Raw genomic sequence first — 15,910 nt, 5'->3', positions numbered from 1 at the left:
CTCTCATTTGCCTCCATCTCTATATGTTTTTAAAGTCGCAATCCACAATTGTTATGCAGCACCATGTTTGGCCACTTGTCAGACTCCACGCGGCCTGCATGCCTCGTAGCGTGTACAGTGTAATTGGTGATTGGGGCATTAAACAATGTGTCAGCTGACTTTGCGTGCTCTGAAAGGTGCGCCTTGTTGTAACAAACCCACAGAGGATCATCACGTGACTCTCCAGTTCCTTTAAGATTTAAGAGCTCAGACAAGTCAAGGTTTTCAGATATACCGCGCTACATATTTGCTGCTCAGCTAAATGGCTTCCTGAGTGATTTGTACATCACTCGAAACAGCCATGAGAGCCCAACTCTATGTCTGAAACAGAGCTGTGGACATAAGTGTGTGACATTTTTATGGGCAGTATGTTTTAGGCCAAACTTCCAAAAATCCCCCAAGAATCTGAGTTCAGTCGCATGACTCCAAATATTTGTTGCTTTTAACTGTGTATGTGAAGCTCCTTGTGTGAGAATAAACACACTTTACATGATGATTTGAACGGGCTGGTTTGTCAACAGGACTGTTTTAACGTGTGAAAACATAATGTGCATGTTTGTGAGAAAAACTCTGCGTGACAGATGAAGAAGTAAATTGTGTGCGCAAGCGTGTGTGTGTGTGTGTGTGCGCATTTGTGCAGCGTGTGTTCGCATGGCTCGAGGGGTGAGTGAGTTTTATCCTACTGTCAGAGAGAATGTGTCAGATTTCGACTCCTTTGTTCCTTGTCGCCGAGTCTTGTCGTTACGTCTATCCGTGTGTGTGTGTGTTTGCCTGCCATCCCTGTCAGCTTTAGTTATTAGTCACTGGCTCTGTCGAGAGGCGCCTTTTTTTTCCAAATAGTTTTGAAGTCATAAATCCATAAGCAGACAGATGTAAGCTGGCGACCAAATACAGATATATATTAGGCATTCCCCTGGATCCAGCAAGCTGCTTGATGGGACATAAATGCAATCATATCCTTTCTCCCAAATCCCTCAGAGCTTTCACATTCTCCCTTCACCACTGCTCATAGACTATTAAGATACAGATTGCTGTATACACTGCACTCAGTTGGTTGAGATAATTCCCATGTATACCATATGTCTTTAAATTCTGATACACTGCATCTCCTCTGAAGTGTTGATAAGACACTGAAGTGGAATGCAGAGAGCATTGTGGTCCAAAGCATCGTGTGGGCTGCGGCGCTGGACCGCCTGTAAAGAAAAAGCAGAGTGAAAGAGAGAAAATGAGTGAGCACATTTTTTGAAATAGGTTATTTAGAGGAGCACATTACAGTCAAAATAGAAACGGAGGTGATTTTTTTTAATTTCTTTTAGTTGGTGGAGGTAATCCGTCAGCGTGTGAGAATGGGAAAACCCTTTGAAGTCATTATACTCCTATTACTGTAATTGAGTTTGAGAATAATACCAAATGCTTCAATAATACCAGATTATGAATTCATTATGATATGCTATAATAATGCTGGCCAGATGCTTCCATTTTGTCTGGCCGGCAAATGAATCTAATCCAAACTGGACATCTGACAATGGAGGTTTTCATAACCCCCAGATGACTTTGAACAGGTTTTTAGGTTGCATTCATTTGCAAAAAATACTAATTAAACACAGCAGAAACACAGGAAATCAAACCTGGCTGCAGCATGATGATTGCAGGTTTATTGAGGAACTGATAGAAAACATAAAAACAGGAAACAGACCAACACACTAAAATAATTTGAAGTTTATTTGCTTTTTCAAAAACAGACAAAGAGATCATCCTCAAACACTTTCCTATTAAGATAATGAAATATGCAGAACAAGCTTGATAATAATAACTCAGTAGTTTTAGTTCTACAGTGTCACTGGTATCTAGCGGCTGCTTGCAGGCGCACAGAGGTGGTTTTGGAACAGGAAGCACCGCCTTGACCCTTGCTTCCTCCATTGCGCCTTGTTTATGTTCCAACGACTTCCTGCATTTCTCTGTCATTTCTCAGGCTTGGAATAGCCCAGCCAGCGGATGGATTTATCATGATATATTTGTCTAGCAGAGCGCATATGTGTAGAAATAGCAGCGTAAGCTGAAGGGAAAGCTGCTTCCTAATAACTGGAGACTGCTGTGGTGTAATTGTAATGCTGGTTTCCAGTCACTAGAGGGTGAATAAGCCTGAGCTATGTGAGCAAGATTCAACGGAGGAGTTACAGTACATGACAGGAGGTAAGATCACTGACACGTTTCACAAAATGATCTCTTCTCTCTGTGAAATATAGTTGATATCAAAAGTTTTCTGAAATGCAGGATTTGAATTGTGCATGTTTATACTTCAGACATGAGTTTAAAATGTTGACTTGTGTACATTGGATCATTTAAAAGGAAATGTTATTACCGGTGTTATGTTATTTGCAATTTTCTCTATAGTACTTTCACAGTTTGTCTGCTGCGTCATCAAAAATTGCAGACAGTATTTATCCAACAACCTACAATTTGATTTGTTCGTTCATTTGTGTACATGTGTGTTTATGCGCCACCTTTCTGCTTGACCGCCTGCCTTTGTGTGGCAGGTACAAAACAGCCCATAAATATAAAACATAAGCATCTTTACCCTTTTAACAAGTTCGTCAATAGACATTCTGCGATGATACTGGCAGCATCTCTGCAGCGATTTATAGTTCACTTGATCACTGAGAAGTTCAAGGTGCATTTTCCTTTGAGATTAGTGAAATGATGCACTGCTGGACTGATCTGACTCGTCTTCGCTTGTCTCAAGATGCTAACACTTATCTCAAAGGAGTTTGCAGCGCAAGTTCAACTTCAATGCAGGCAAGAGCGTTTTGATCTTGAAGGAGAAATGAATATACTTGTGAGATGGATGTTTCTGTAATGAACTCATTCACTTCAGTTGCTCCGGCTATTAGCCAACGGAAGACTGATTTGCGCTTAACTCTATTTTTTTTTTTAATCTTCAGTTTTAGTATTTTTCATTTAGCGAACACAGAATAAACCTAAGTCACGTCAGTGAGATACACAGCAGATCAATATAACTCAGGATGTCTGTGAAGAGTCTTATAAGCAGTCCATTTATCCCATTTCTCAATAAATTCCTTGTATTCTCAATGTGACTCTTTCCACATCAAATATCCCCTTATCAGTGCCCAACCAGTGTTTGAGAGGGCCCGCCTTGCCCCATTTCCTGGTGGTTTCCTTCTTGGTGACTGCTAACAGACATTAACCAGATATCTGTCTTCACATTAAACATTGTTCCTTGTCGGGTTACCTTGATATAAACTACAAATGTCTTTGGTAATTCATTAGCCAGTATCTCCTTCAACTCTGCCCATACATCATCCCAGCTCTTCCAGGAGCCTTGTTGCCCCAGCAGGGTGTCATTTGGCCAGGCTCTTAAGCTTCAGGCCCCAGGGGTCTGGCACAGGCTGCCAAATCCTGAGAAGGTAGCTGTGCTAGCTACTCACAAGTAATATATGATGCTCATGTGTGTCTGTGTGTGCCTGTGCCTGTTACTGTTGTTAATAATATTAAAGACAGGCAACAAAGCTATTTTCTGGAAATCATGAGTTTCCCCATAACATTGAATTCTATACTTTTGATCTATAATGGTAATATAATTAGTGGTTATACATAATGTAATTTTTCTGTAAGGAACAAATGACATCAAACATTTTTTTTTCTCCTTGAATTTTTGAACAGATTGTGCAAGTTAAATGGCATCATAAAAAAAAACTCCACTAACTTGAAAGGAGTTCGTGGAAATGGTGAGAGACTGCTTTGTGCTCCAACAAAAGAGAGGAAATTGACAATAAGATCCTTCTCAGATAGAGCATTAAAAGTTATGCTCGTGTTACGGCTAACGCTTCCTGATCCCCATCCCTCACACACACACACACACACACACACACACACACACACACACACACACACACACACACACATTGACATTCATGCAACTGTGCGAGGGAGAGTGAGACAGCTGCACATGATCTTGATTTGGAGCAGCTTTAAACAAATTAGGGCATTTCTTATGCCCAGTTTTGAAATAAAAAGACCAGCGCTGTTTTTGGAAAAAGTCCCAAACAAACCCAAACACGGAAACTCTTACGACTAAATTGCTGTGTGAAAAAACAGATTAGTATGTCACATAAGCGCGAAAAGATGTCGTAGTGGGGGTTTTAGTAATACAGAAGTCATGAGGTCAAGTCCTCCAACGACACGCCACCCTTCGTCCCCACCCAAAAAATTTTATTAAACCATTCAGATAAATTCCTTGAATCTTTGTCTCTATTTCTCTGAGTTTCTTAGCAAAGCACAGACCCATAAAATAATGCTTGACTTTTCTAGCTCCAAACTTGATGCTTTAAGTGCTGTTTCAAAGCACTCTGCAAGTTGTCAGGAATGAAATTATCCTAAAAGTGGTCAAATTCAAATATACAGATCTGCTGATAACTTGTTTAAGTGCAAAATGATAACTGTAACTTTTTTTTTTTTTTTTTTGTCTTTTATGTTATTGTTCAACTACATGTTTGTTTATTTCTATCCAACTTCGGTAGCCATGTCTTATTGGTAACTTTGAAAAATGTTACTGTTTTAAGGTTCCTTGCATCTTGCCAGCAAAGACCAACTGAACTGAACAGTGTCAAAACATTAAAAGTACACCAAAATGCAAGGGAGTCAGACAGCAGAGAGAAGAAAAGGTGCCTAAATTACTTCACTTTATTGCAGTCTGTTGAAGACTGAACAAAGTCATAAAATCACAAAACAGGAGACACATACCTTATGATGAGCAAGAGGTGAAATAAACCCAAATGATGCATATAAATATGTTAACAGACATTCAGCAGTTCCCCACAGACCTTTTAAATATACAAAATGACTAAAACATCAGAAGTCCAACAAATCCTGCCATCTGAAATTTGTGGATGCACCTTTTTAACCCAAGGATGCAGGTGGAAGGAGGGAACTAGGAAAAGGAGTACCAACTTCCCCGATTGAGCCTGAGATAAACCGGCCTGTATGAGCGGGGCACTTCTTCAGCCTTCTCTTCCCAGAGCACCTCAGGCCATGATACAGATTCTTGTGGCTGAAATGAACTGAACTGATCTTTGGTGTGAGACATTTTGAGAATATCAGACAGGTAGACTTTCATCAGAAGTTAGGGCACATTGACAGACAATGCTCAGAGAGAGAGAGAGAGAGAGAGAGAGAGAGAGAGAGAGAGAGAGAGAGAGAGAGAGAGAGAGAGAGAGAGAGTTCCCTGAGCTACCTAACTGCTAAACGCTGAGGAGAGGAGAGTGAATTTGGAGTGACATCCCAGTTATTGCTCATGACATTTGTGCATCGTCCAGGCGCATATGCGCAGTAAAAGCTGCACCTAGGGGAGGCTGTGTGTGTGTGTGTGTGTGTGTGTGTGTGTGTGTGTGTGTGTGTGTGTGTGTGTGTGTGTACTGATGAGTTAAGCGCAGCTGAGGACAGACAGTGAATGAATAATAAAGTGTGTCAAACCTGACCTATACGGTCACTCGATTTAGACGTTACCCTGTTTGACCACCAAACTCATCTCCATCACACACACACACACTCACTCTCTCTCTCTCTCTCTCTCTCTCTCTCTCTCTCTCTCTCACACACACACACACACACACACACACACACACACACACACACACACACACACACACACACACACACACACAAATACAAAGCCTCTTGTGTGGGCTAACTTCAGAATGAGCATACGCCTTTGTTTTCTCCGGCTTTAACATACAGTAACTATTGAACTGTGAAAGTGAATTGGACAGGGATCAACCATATAATATAGTTTTGACAGCCTTTGAAGCGCATCCGCTCTACCCCCATGCTTTTGCTGATTGCCCCTGAGCCCTTTTTCGCCCCTGCACAGGCATGCCGTGGCATTTACAAGGTACAGTGGGCAGCAAAACACTCATTAGAAAACAAGTAAGCATACATGGGTGGAGAGAGAGAGGGAGAGAAGGAGGTACAGTGAGCAGAGCATAGGGTGAATCATGTCATATGGTTGAGTGAAACAGTGACGTATAGTAAATAAAAAGCTTGGTAAACAATGATCTGTATCTGGTGAGCATCATAAAGCAAACACCAACTATTCAATCAATTATCTAAGCACCTTATCTGTACACAATGCATTATCTTTAACACTAGAACACAGATTAATAAAGGAAAAACCAACAAGGTGTCTTAGTACTTTGTTGGCCCCCATGACATCAACAACAGCTTCAGTGCTCCCTCTCCAAGTCTCTGTAACTCACAAATAAGTAGGGTGAGCACTCAGCAGTTATCTTTTTGGATTTTATGAAATCAATAGCAACAGTCTACTGACACAAGTATTTGTCTCGGGTGTGTGAGCACACACTGAGGAGGGGCAGACCAACAGCATTCCTGTCTTTCAGAGGGCCGTTGTTATTGATTCAAGAAAAATGTAAGAAAAAATGTGTTAGTGGGGCTTTGCTGCTGGCTAGTAGTACCCATAAAGACTTCAAGAGATTTCACGTAAGGACAATGAGTAGCGCTTGTTCCTTGTTTTGTTGTGCATCAGGAGGGATGAAGATTATTCTTCCAAAAGATATCGCCTTGGTGAATGTTTTGATGACGGTGATGGAGAATGTTGGCTAACACTTCAGTGGCTGTTTCATGTGGTGGAGATCTGGTGACTGGTGAGTACCAGCGGCAGGCACACTGGACCTTCTTCATTGTCACATGGTTAATGTTGTGAAACGGTTGCACTTTGCTTAGGTTTAGGTCGAACTGGACCTTAGCTGTCCCCTCGTCCTCGCCGTAGGCTGTGTAAAACATGGATGACCTATTATACCGTTTTTCTGGTGAGGACAGGCTGTCATTGCTTGAATAGTACAAGTATTCATTGGCAGTTAAATTTCTGTCCAACTAAGTAACTTTAACTTATTACTCATTATACAGCCACTTTCTAGAGAATAGACACAGTTTTTCTAAATTTCAGGCAAGATTGATTTGTTTCCAAGGAGGCTGTTGAGGTCGGCTTGAGTTAGAAAGCTACAGGATAAGGGATTAGATTTCTGCCATCATCTCCACAATAATCTGCCAATATGGAGCCCAGCAGGTATTGGAGTTCATGTTTTAATAACCTGTCCACCTATTTTGTATTTGGGTTGCTTCTGAGTTATGCAACCTTTTTGTACTCCAGTTAAAGCACTGCTTGAAGCCAGTCAGTGACTTTCTGCACCTCTCATTTATTCAGGTTATGAGCTCTTACTGAATGATTTCCAGACAAGTGATTAAAAAGTTGTGTAAACATAATTGCCTTCATTAAAAACGTGAGGGTAAATCTATGTATAATCTGAGGCTTGTTCTTTTTGAGGCGCAGCATTAGGTAAACCAATGAGTGAGCTAGGAGGGAACCGTACAGACCAATGGAGAAGCAGAGGGCGGGCACTGTAACGTGCGCAGAGCTAGCGCGTCATTCGTAGGACAAGGTAGTTGCGCACATTCTGTACGGCCGTGTTTACAGGCGGGTAAGTCAAAACACAAAGCTAATATGTTTACATGCTGGCGCATATGTTTTGAAAACAGTTAAAGTATCAACTTTTCTGACCTCTGCTTTGACAGTAAGTTTACAGTGAGGAAACACAATTTTAGCGTCACTCAAACGCCTTTTACGTGTCACGTTAAGCCGCTGAAAAGTGACCGTTAACGTTACTAAGTGAAAAGGGGACAAAAGTTAAAGCATAACGTTTTGTAACGCTATATATGTCGAGACTGCAAATTATGAAGGCTAACCGTGTTTTACCAGTCACTTCCAATGAGATATCATTTGTTTATCAATAAATGAAAATACAAACTGTAAGTTAGCAATGTCAAGTTGTCTGAAGGCAGCGTCCTCGGCTAGCTAGCAGAAAAACATGAGGTTAGCAAAAAAGAGTCATGCTAGCTATTGCATGGGACAGATGGGAATGCTAATACCATGTAGTGTCTTTATGTACCATGAATGTATTTTTTTAGTCTATTTCGTGGAACAGACTGTAAAAACAACATTAACATATTATCCTCTTATAAAAATAAGTGTGTTAGTAAAGAGTTGCCTCTTGTGTTAGCCACAGTGTTAGCATTACTTGAGTGTCATGTTTCTGGCTGCCTGGTGAACCTAAGTTGTTAATACAAAATTTTGATTAGAGTTTGTGTTAGATCACTAGCTACAAGGTAACAGCTGCAATAGCCCATTTGTTTGCTAACCTGCCTGTCACTCAGTTGAGCATTGTGGGACTCTGGCTTGCTCAAGCAGCTGAGTGAAATGGATAGCAAAGCCTTGGGTGCAGTTGATATGCATAACAGCTCTTGATACTGACACATTAAAAGTATACATCATGACAGTCTGCAGCTGCATCTCGCTTCAGGCCACATCTGCCTACTATATTTTCAATCCTGTTTGCATTATTAGCTCTGACCAATATGGCTGCGCAACTGTATTCTAATAACCGCAGAGCCTCTGGGACCACTGCAGACTGCAATCGTTAATTCTTGGGATGCTCATAAATTCTCTTCATTATGATATATTATAAAGAGCATGTGTTGGTGTAGCTTTTTGGTCTACTGTGTGGTAGAAGTTGACAACTGTTTTGAGCTGCTCTGTGGTGCTGGCTGGCCTGCTGTGCCATTGGTGGCTGTTCTGCCTCTGTGGCGGTGCTCGTTCTGGAGAGTAAACAAATTGACGTCCCCTTCTCTTGGTGCCTCAGCTTTGTGTAATTTGCCCAAACCTTGGTGTGTGTGTGTGTGTGTTTGTGTGTGTGTGCATGCATGTGTGTGTAATGTGAAGTGAAGTGAAGAGAGAGAGCGGCAAAGAGGTGGAGTGGCGAGGGAGAGACAGAGAAGTGACACAAATCAATGTGAGCACCCAAACCACCATCACCAGCAGCAGCAGCAGCCTCCCCGACCTCCATCACCTCTCTGCCTTTCCCTGGGAGAGACGGATAGAGACAGAGTCACAGGAAAGACAGTCTCCTTCGCCACACGGCATCCGGTAAGTTGTAACAGAGATAGAATTAGATCCCACCATATGCAAGTTGCAGAAGCGATGGCAGTAAGGGTGCGTTGGCAGTGTGACTCGTCTCTCCAAGGCGCAGAGCGCACAGAGCAGGGCAGACGTGGCTGGTACCTTTTTCTGCTTTTCCCCGTGCACCATCTCCTCTCTGCCTCTGTCACTGCTGCTGCTACTGCAGGAAAGAGAGAGCGGGGGAGAGAGAGAGAGAAGAAGCGAGAGCTCAGAACAGGACAGTGAGAGAGCTGTTGCCGGTCCTCCTCTATCCATATGTTTTAAAGCCTGCTGGGGATTAGGGATTGGATCGAGGGAAGCTTTTTTCCGCCAATCACTACCCTGCCTCCCGGAAAGCAAGAGAAAGCTGGTGGATGAGTAGAGGAGAGAGAGGGAAAGATAGTAGAGAGGTAGTTGTCTGAGACATGACATGAATTTTGCTTTAATAGTAATAAAAGAACTTTGTTTGTGGTATTCATTGCTGTTGCTTAAGTATTCATACATGCAATTAACTGTGTCCTTGGGATCTATCAGTGAGTTTAAGACACTGCTTATGCATTTATTAAAGGATGGTTAAGTAGAAGTAATGCTATAGTGTGATTGTCTCACATATACTGTGCATTCAGATCTACCCTTCCCAACACTTGACCATATTTATTACCTTTGGAAACGTTGGAGTCTTGATTAGCATTTAAAATGAAGTTCTGAAGTTTGAATGAGGATTAGTCAAACATGAAGTGTTGAAGATATTCAGTAGGACTGTGCACTTTACATTCCTGCCAGTGATTTTTTTGTAAGATAGATTTCTCATCTTCCAGCAAGCCACAGTTTTCCATTCCCTCAATCAACAAATCTTATTGTTTGCTTTTGCTGTTATGTCGGTCTAAATTTTGTGTTCTGTACAAAATGAATTCCTTGGCAGTCCTTGAATTCAGCTTTTATTGTACTATCACTACAATTGTTGCTTTGTTAAGCTGTGACAAAATGGCATACATACAGTCCTCTCACAAAACACAGTCGTTTTTTCTTTTTATCTAGTTATTCTACCATGAAACCCAGGTAATGTTTTTGGTACTTTTTTAAACTCTTCAGAATCTGAGCTGACTTGAAAGTTGTCGTTATTTGGTTTGGATAGTAATCTTTTTTTTGTTCAGTAGCATGAATCTCCTCAGCAAAGTGACTGAAGGGATGCAACTTTGATGGGCATACAGAGCATGTATTTAAGGCTGTTAAAACCCATGTAAGTGGGCTGTAAAGTATTTCCTGAGCTTTCATCTGGCATCACCATCATGTCAAAATATCAACCTGCCCTGTTCTTTAGTTTATGACCAGATACCTGCAAAACTCCCATCAGCTTCGCCTGTACTTTGTGTTGACTGCTGGTTGGTAAACGTTAAGACAAAATGGTGAACATGGTACCATTACACTTGCTTATCAGCAGCATGCTAGCATTGTCATTGTGAGCACATTGGCGCCCTGAAATTAGCATTTAGCTCAAACCACCGCCTAAGCACAGCCGCACAGAGACGTTATTGAGTTATAAGTAGGCTTTTTGTGTACTGCATAATATGGCCGTGAAAACACACAAGGTATAATCAACCTTTAAAATATAATTCATTATACGTGTTCATCTTTCATCTACATTTTAATGAAAGTGAAACACACTCACATCAGTCATACTTTTGTAGTATAGAGAAGATGTGTATATATTCATATCAGCCTTCAGTGCAGGATACATTTTTGAGGAAAAGTTTCATATTTTCTTCACATATGTTGTCATGAAATAGTCATCCAGTACACAGTCTTTCTGTATGTGTATGTGCCAGACTCTCGTCTCCTGCCGTTTCCTTTCTAACAAGCCTTACATGTCTCAGCTTCCTGCCAGCTAATGCCTGCCTTTATGGCTTGAGCGCAGTGTGTGTAAGTGTGTGCCTGTGTGACTTTGGCTGCGGGAACTTCCTTGAGCTGTGTGTCTTTCTCATTAAGAGTTTAGAGACAGACTTTTCTCTCCTTGCTCATCTGCATTTGAGGAATTGTAGAAGCCTGCCACTGTAAAAGTTGAAGCTGTTCAAGGCTGAAGAGATTTCACCGTAAAACTGTTGTGTTGGTGCAGAAAGTCTTCTCCTGTGTGATTGTAATCTGCTTTTCACTGCTAAAGCAAACTACTGAACCGTTTCTTTTATTGAGCGGTGCTGTCTTAGACCATTAGTAAGGGCTGAACAGACCTACAGAAAATTATTGAGGGAAAATAATTTTTCTCCATTAGAGAGATCTGCCTGTAATTTACACAGTATATAACAAATGGGAAAGATCAAGTAACTTAACTTTGATCTTTGACTGGGGGTGTGTGTGATCAGTCGACTAGCTAGTTTTTATTATTTTATCAATCTGTACATTTAAATTACAGAATAACTCAGTTCTGTTATTCAGTAATTACTGTTTTTAACCTAAATCTGTTAAAGTCTGACATGTTTTATTCCCATTTTAATTCTCATTTCTGCTTGAACTAAAATGATCCTTCTGTTTAACAACAAAGTCTGTCTCTGTAGGGATCCTTTCCATAATGATGTCAGACATAGAATAACAATCTGAGTGGTAAGATCAAACAGCTTTAGTGGATATAAAGTGACGGGCGCAATTGTCCCCAAGGATTGTGTTGCTGCCGGCTGCAGTGCTCTCGTTTAATACTGGACAATCTGTGTCCCCATTTGTCACTTACACACAAAAACATGGGTGAGAAGGTCTGTAAACTTAGGTGATATTTGACTGTAATTTCTCCCATTTGTCTGGGAAATTGAAAAAAATCCTGGCACCCTGATGTATGGTGCTATACATTTCAGCAGCATTTAAAGTGTGATTTGGTTATTGAAGAATGGTTTAAAATGGCTCTTGTAATATATGCATTATTTTTTTGGGCAAGATTAGAATGTGCTCAATTTTGGCTGTTTTCTGACTATTTTCTTACTTTTAAACTTCAGTTTAAAGGTCAGGGAAGTGAGTCGTCGTGAAGATCCTTATATCTGACATATTGCACTTATAGCTATGGATTATCTGACCTCTTCATTTCTGAGCTATTCAGTATGCAGACTCCTCCAACCTCTGTCCTCAAGTTATTGGAAGAGCCACTTGCAGTCTGTGCTGAGTCTTACTGTATCTGCACTGAATGTGAAGCGTGACTGCTATTTACAGTCATTCAGTTGCTACTGCTTGGCAGCGGTGGATCTTGTTATCAGGCTGTAGGATCAGGGATTGGTTTCCGCTCCATTTTGGACAGTTGAAAACTCAAACATGTACTGTACATAGACACAGTATGTGCTTGAGTGTGTTAGTGTGAGTTGTAGTCAGTGTGCACAACTCCTGAGGCCCACAGAGCGAGACACATTGTTAGATGCAGTTAAGAGTCAGACAGAGAAAGACATCTGTCAGTCCCTGAATCGTATTTTCCCAATGCGACTGATGAGGTGCTCTCTCTCTCTCTCTCTCTGTCTCTGTCTCTCTCTCTCTCTCTCACACACACACACGTATACACACATATACTCAGGGAGGGCTCAGGTGAGAAAGCCGTGTGTGTTTGAGTGTCAGTGCTTTAACGGGGTGTTGATCTCGTACAAGACAGGAAGCAGTAAACAATTCCCCCAACATGTGGCGGATTGCTGGGGCATATCCCTCACTTCTCTCTCTATTGGAGTATGTTTGCATGACTTGGCGTGGCGTAATGAAATATCACAGCCGAGTGAAAATTGGAGCAGTTCGTCAGTATCGCAGATATGTTAGTACACTTGAAACAGAGTTTATTTTGGTGAAAGAAATTGTGAAATAAACAACGATCAAAAAAACACTTACTGAATGTTTTAATAGGCTTACAAAATCAGCCTGCAAAACAATTGAGAAGTGGATGTTTTCGTCACTTATGCTTAATCCGACATGACCTCTCTGAAATAAACTGCGCATTAAGAACACAGTTTATCAAGGGTTGTCCAGATCTCTAGATCTCTGAGGGGGAGGACGGGGCGATAATTCAGTCTTAATCGTCTCTTGACTCTTAATGGACTTGTTTTATGACGATACTGTCATATCGTGTTATTATTTTACTAATTCCTGGAGCAGTGCGATCTGTTCATATGCCAGTTTGTCTTCATTTTGCAAAAATCAAAGAAAGCCTGCACACTAAAAGCTCCTGCTGTAAAAACTTCTCTTTGTTAATGCTGAGATTTCCCACACCATTACATATATCAGTTCTAGAAAACTATTACAAATAACATGCTTGCAGTTTCTTTTGAAGCTGAGAATGGCTTTGCTTGCAATTATTTTTTAATGATCATGACTTAATATATCTCGTCTCAAGAAAACAAAGAGAAAGCAAGATAATTTACCAGCAGATAGAAGAATGGAATAGAAAAACAGAGCTCACTTTCTCGTCTCAGCACACCTAGCCTGTTAATGTGGAGCGGAAGTGCTTGTTGGATTGCTCCAAAGTACTTTTAGTGATCAGAAACTCCGCACAGTGCCTTAACTAGCTAACTAAACTTGATGGTGTGAGTAGAGACGGTATCCTGTTTTCAGTGTCATGACATTAGATGATTTTTGTCGACATTGTTGTGATAGGCTTGATAGTGAGTTGCGCCACCTTTTATTTAATCCACCTCTCATTAGTAAAGAGATTGCTTTAAAGTTGGATTCATCTCATCAATGTACTTGATAAAAGCTGAGGAGTCTCCTTGTCTTTCTCTCCTTTGTAGTCTGTATCCCCATTTTGTTCTTTCTCTTTCTCTATCCATCTATCTAATGATCTATCGCTTGCTCTTTCTCAGAGTCTCTCTGCAGACTTTGGATGAGGCTGAGGAGTGCGCTGCCAAGACATATGAATTATTAGACTAATGGGCTTAAGTGGCTTGTCCCTACATTGTCTCCCTCTAGCACACAGTCATGCAGAGGCTTAGGAGAATACACAAAGCAAGAATAAAAAATGAGAATGAAACCAAAACACCAGCCCCCCTCCTCTCTGTTGTCTTTTTTTTATTTTTGAGGTCAGGATTAAAATTCATCAGAGGGAACCGTTAACCCCCCCCCCCAACCTCCTCCTGTGTCTCCTCTGTTGTGTAAGCGCGAAGTGATCCATTGTTATTAAATTGAGAGATGTGCGGTGTGCTTTCATTCCCCATGGAGGCTTTTAGTAAGTGAGCTGTTACAATATTTGACTTTAAAAGACGGCAAATCTCCTTAAAAATAGAGAATGAAACTGGGACAGGAGAACTGCAGTATATGTTGCAGGATGAGACACTGGTTGGGATGCCTGGTTGAAGGAGAAAAGGAGAGGAGGGGAGACCAGTCAGGAGAAAAGGAGAAAAGAGTGTGACATAACACTGAAGTCTCCATGAGCTTAGTAGGAGCTTTAGTCTTTGCTAGTTAGTGCTTTGAGTTGTCATTTAATGGCATGATGAGGGGGGTCCTAGGGAGAAAGAAAGCATTAGGGTGTGTGTTTTTGACCTCAAACTTTAAGTTAAGTCATCCTTTAAGATTATTTTCTCAAGTTGTGTTCACAGGTGACTATATAATGTCTAACATGTATGGAAGTTCTGTCTAACAATATCGATGTCTTGACAGTGTGTAAGCACCAGTCATACATCACTTTTATCTCACATAAACATGGTTTGCATTCAGTTAGCCCCCGGGATTGCAACTCAGTTGGGGCTGTCCTATAAATAAAACCATTGTTGAATGAATGAACGTGAATGAATGAATTGTTGACCTAATGCAGCAAACTATTCATAGGCCTTTCCTGTTTGCAGGTTGAAAGGCTGTGGGGTTGAGCATGAAACTTCCGTCACCCATTCCACATAGCAAACCACCAGCAGTCGACCTTTACGTACCTTTTCTCATCCACTCAGATCTTCATCTCCCTCCTCACGCTCCTGGAGTTCTGGAGAAAATTTGTTCTGAGTTTTAGCTCTATGTCAAGCAATATGTTCTGTCATGGTTCGTTCTTTATTTTGACAGATCACAAACTTCGATATCCGTGAGAGCACGGGCTGGATGGCGAGTAGTCTGCGGGCGTGCTGTGCTGTGCCTCACCTGTAAATTTTCCTGCAGTTTATCCTCTAGCTTCACGGGAATCTGACCTGTCACAGTTTTTGGTGTCAAGCAGGAAAGAAGCCAAGTGACTGCTGCCTCATGATTTCACAGCTCTCATTATTTTCAATTTTTGAGAAGAGACTTTTTGTCTATCTATCTGCTTGAGCTTCACGATATTAAAGGGTCAGCACAATTAGTTAACATTCCAGTGGAAATCTTCGGCCCTTTTTCCCCTTTTTTCAATGTAACAGACCATTTTTACACACATGCACACACTATGGAACCTTGTACACAATCGGTGGGTCAAGCAGTTCCGCCCTTAAAAACAAACAAACAAAAAATCCCCCCAAAATAAAAAAATAACAAAACAAGAACCGACAAAAAGAAGTACACCCCTTGAGGCCTTCCTAATGAACCGAAGTCCAAGTCGGACAGACGCAGCCTATTTCCAAACTTTTTTTTTCCTCCTTTTCCTTTGTGCATCAAACTCTTCAAAAAAACATAACAAGCTTCTTTCATGGATCAAACGAGAACGGCAGTGCTCATTGTGCCAAAGTGGGATTAAAAAAAAGGAGAGAGAGAGAGAGAGAGATACCTTATTATTGTTATCAAAGTAAAGCCAGCTCTTTTCCTGCTGCTCTTATGGGACCTCCCTGACTCTCTCTGCTCATAGACCCAGGGGGAATCTAAACATGACCCGCATACCCCCCCCATCACTCACACACACACACACACACACACACTCACACACACACACACACACACACACGGGCT

General features: G+C 41.3%; 1 protein-coding gene across 1 annotated transcript in view; it reads left to right on the top strand.

The window, feature by feature from the left end:
- The first annotated feature begins 2,065 nt into the window (after positions 1-2,065).
- The window catches only part of sox5 (SRY-box transcription factor 5), a 223,638-nt gene continuing 209,793 nt past the window's right edge, over positions 2,066-15,910 (top strand). The window contains exon 1 of the mRNA XM_070991612.1: positions 2,066-2,232. The gene's annotated coding sequence lies outside the window, so the exon portion shown is untranslated. The remainder of the gene's footprint in view (positions 2,233-15,910) is intronic.

Source organism: Chaetodon trifascialis, chromosome 22 (assembly GCF_039877785.1).
Source record: "Chaetodon trifascialis isolate fChaTrf1 chromosome 22, fChaTrf1.hap1, whole genome shotgun sequence".
Classification (NCBI taxonomy): domain Eukaryota; kingdom Metazoa; phylum Chordata; class Actinopteri; order Chaetodontiformes; family Chaetodontidae; genus Chaetodon; species Chaetodon trifascialis.
Note: the sequence above shows the minus strand (reverse complement) of the source record. Positions and strands in the feature narration are given on the sequence as shown.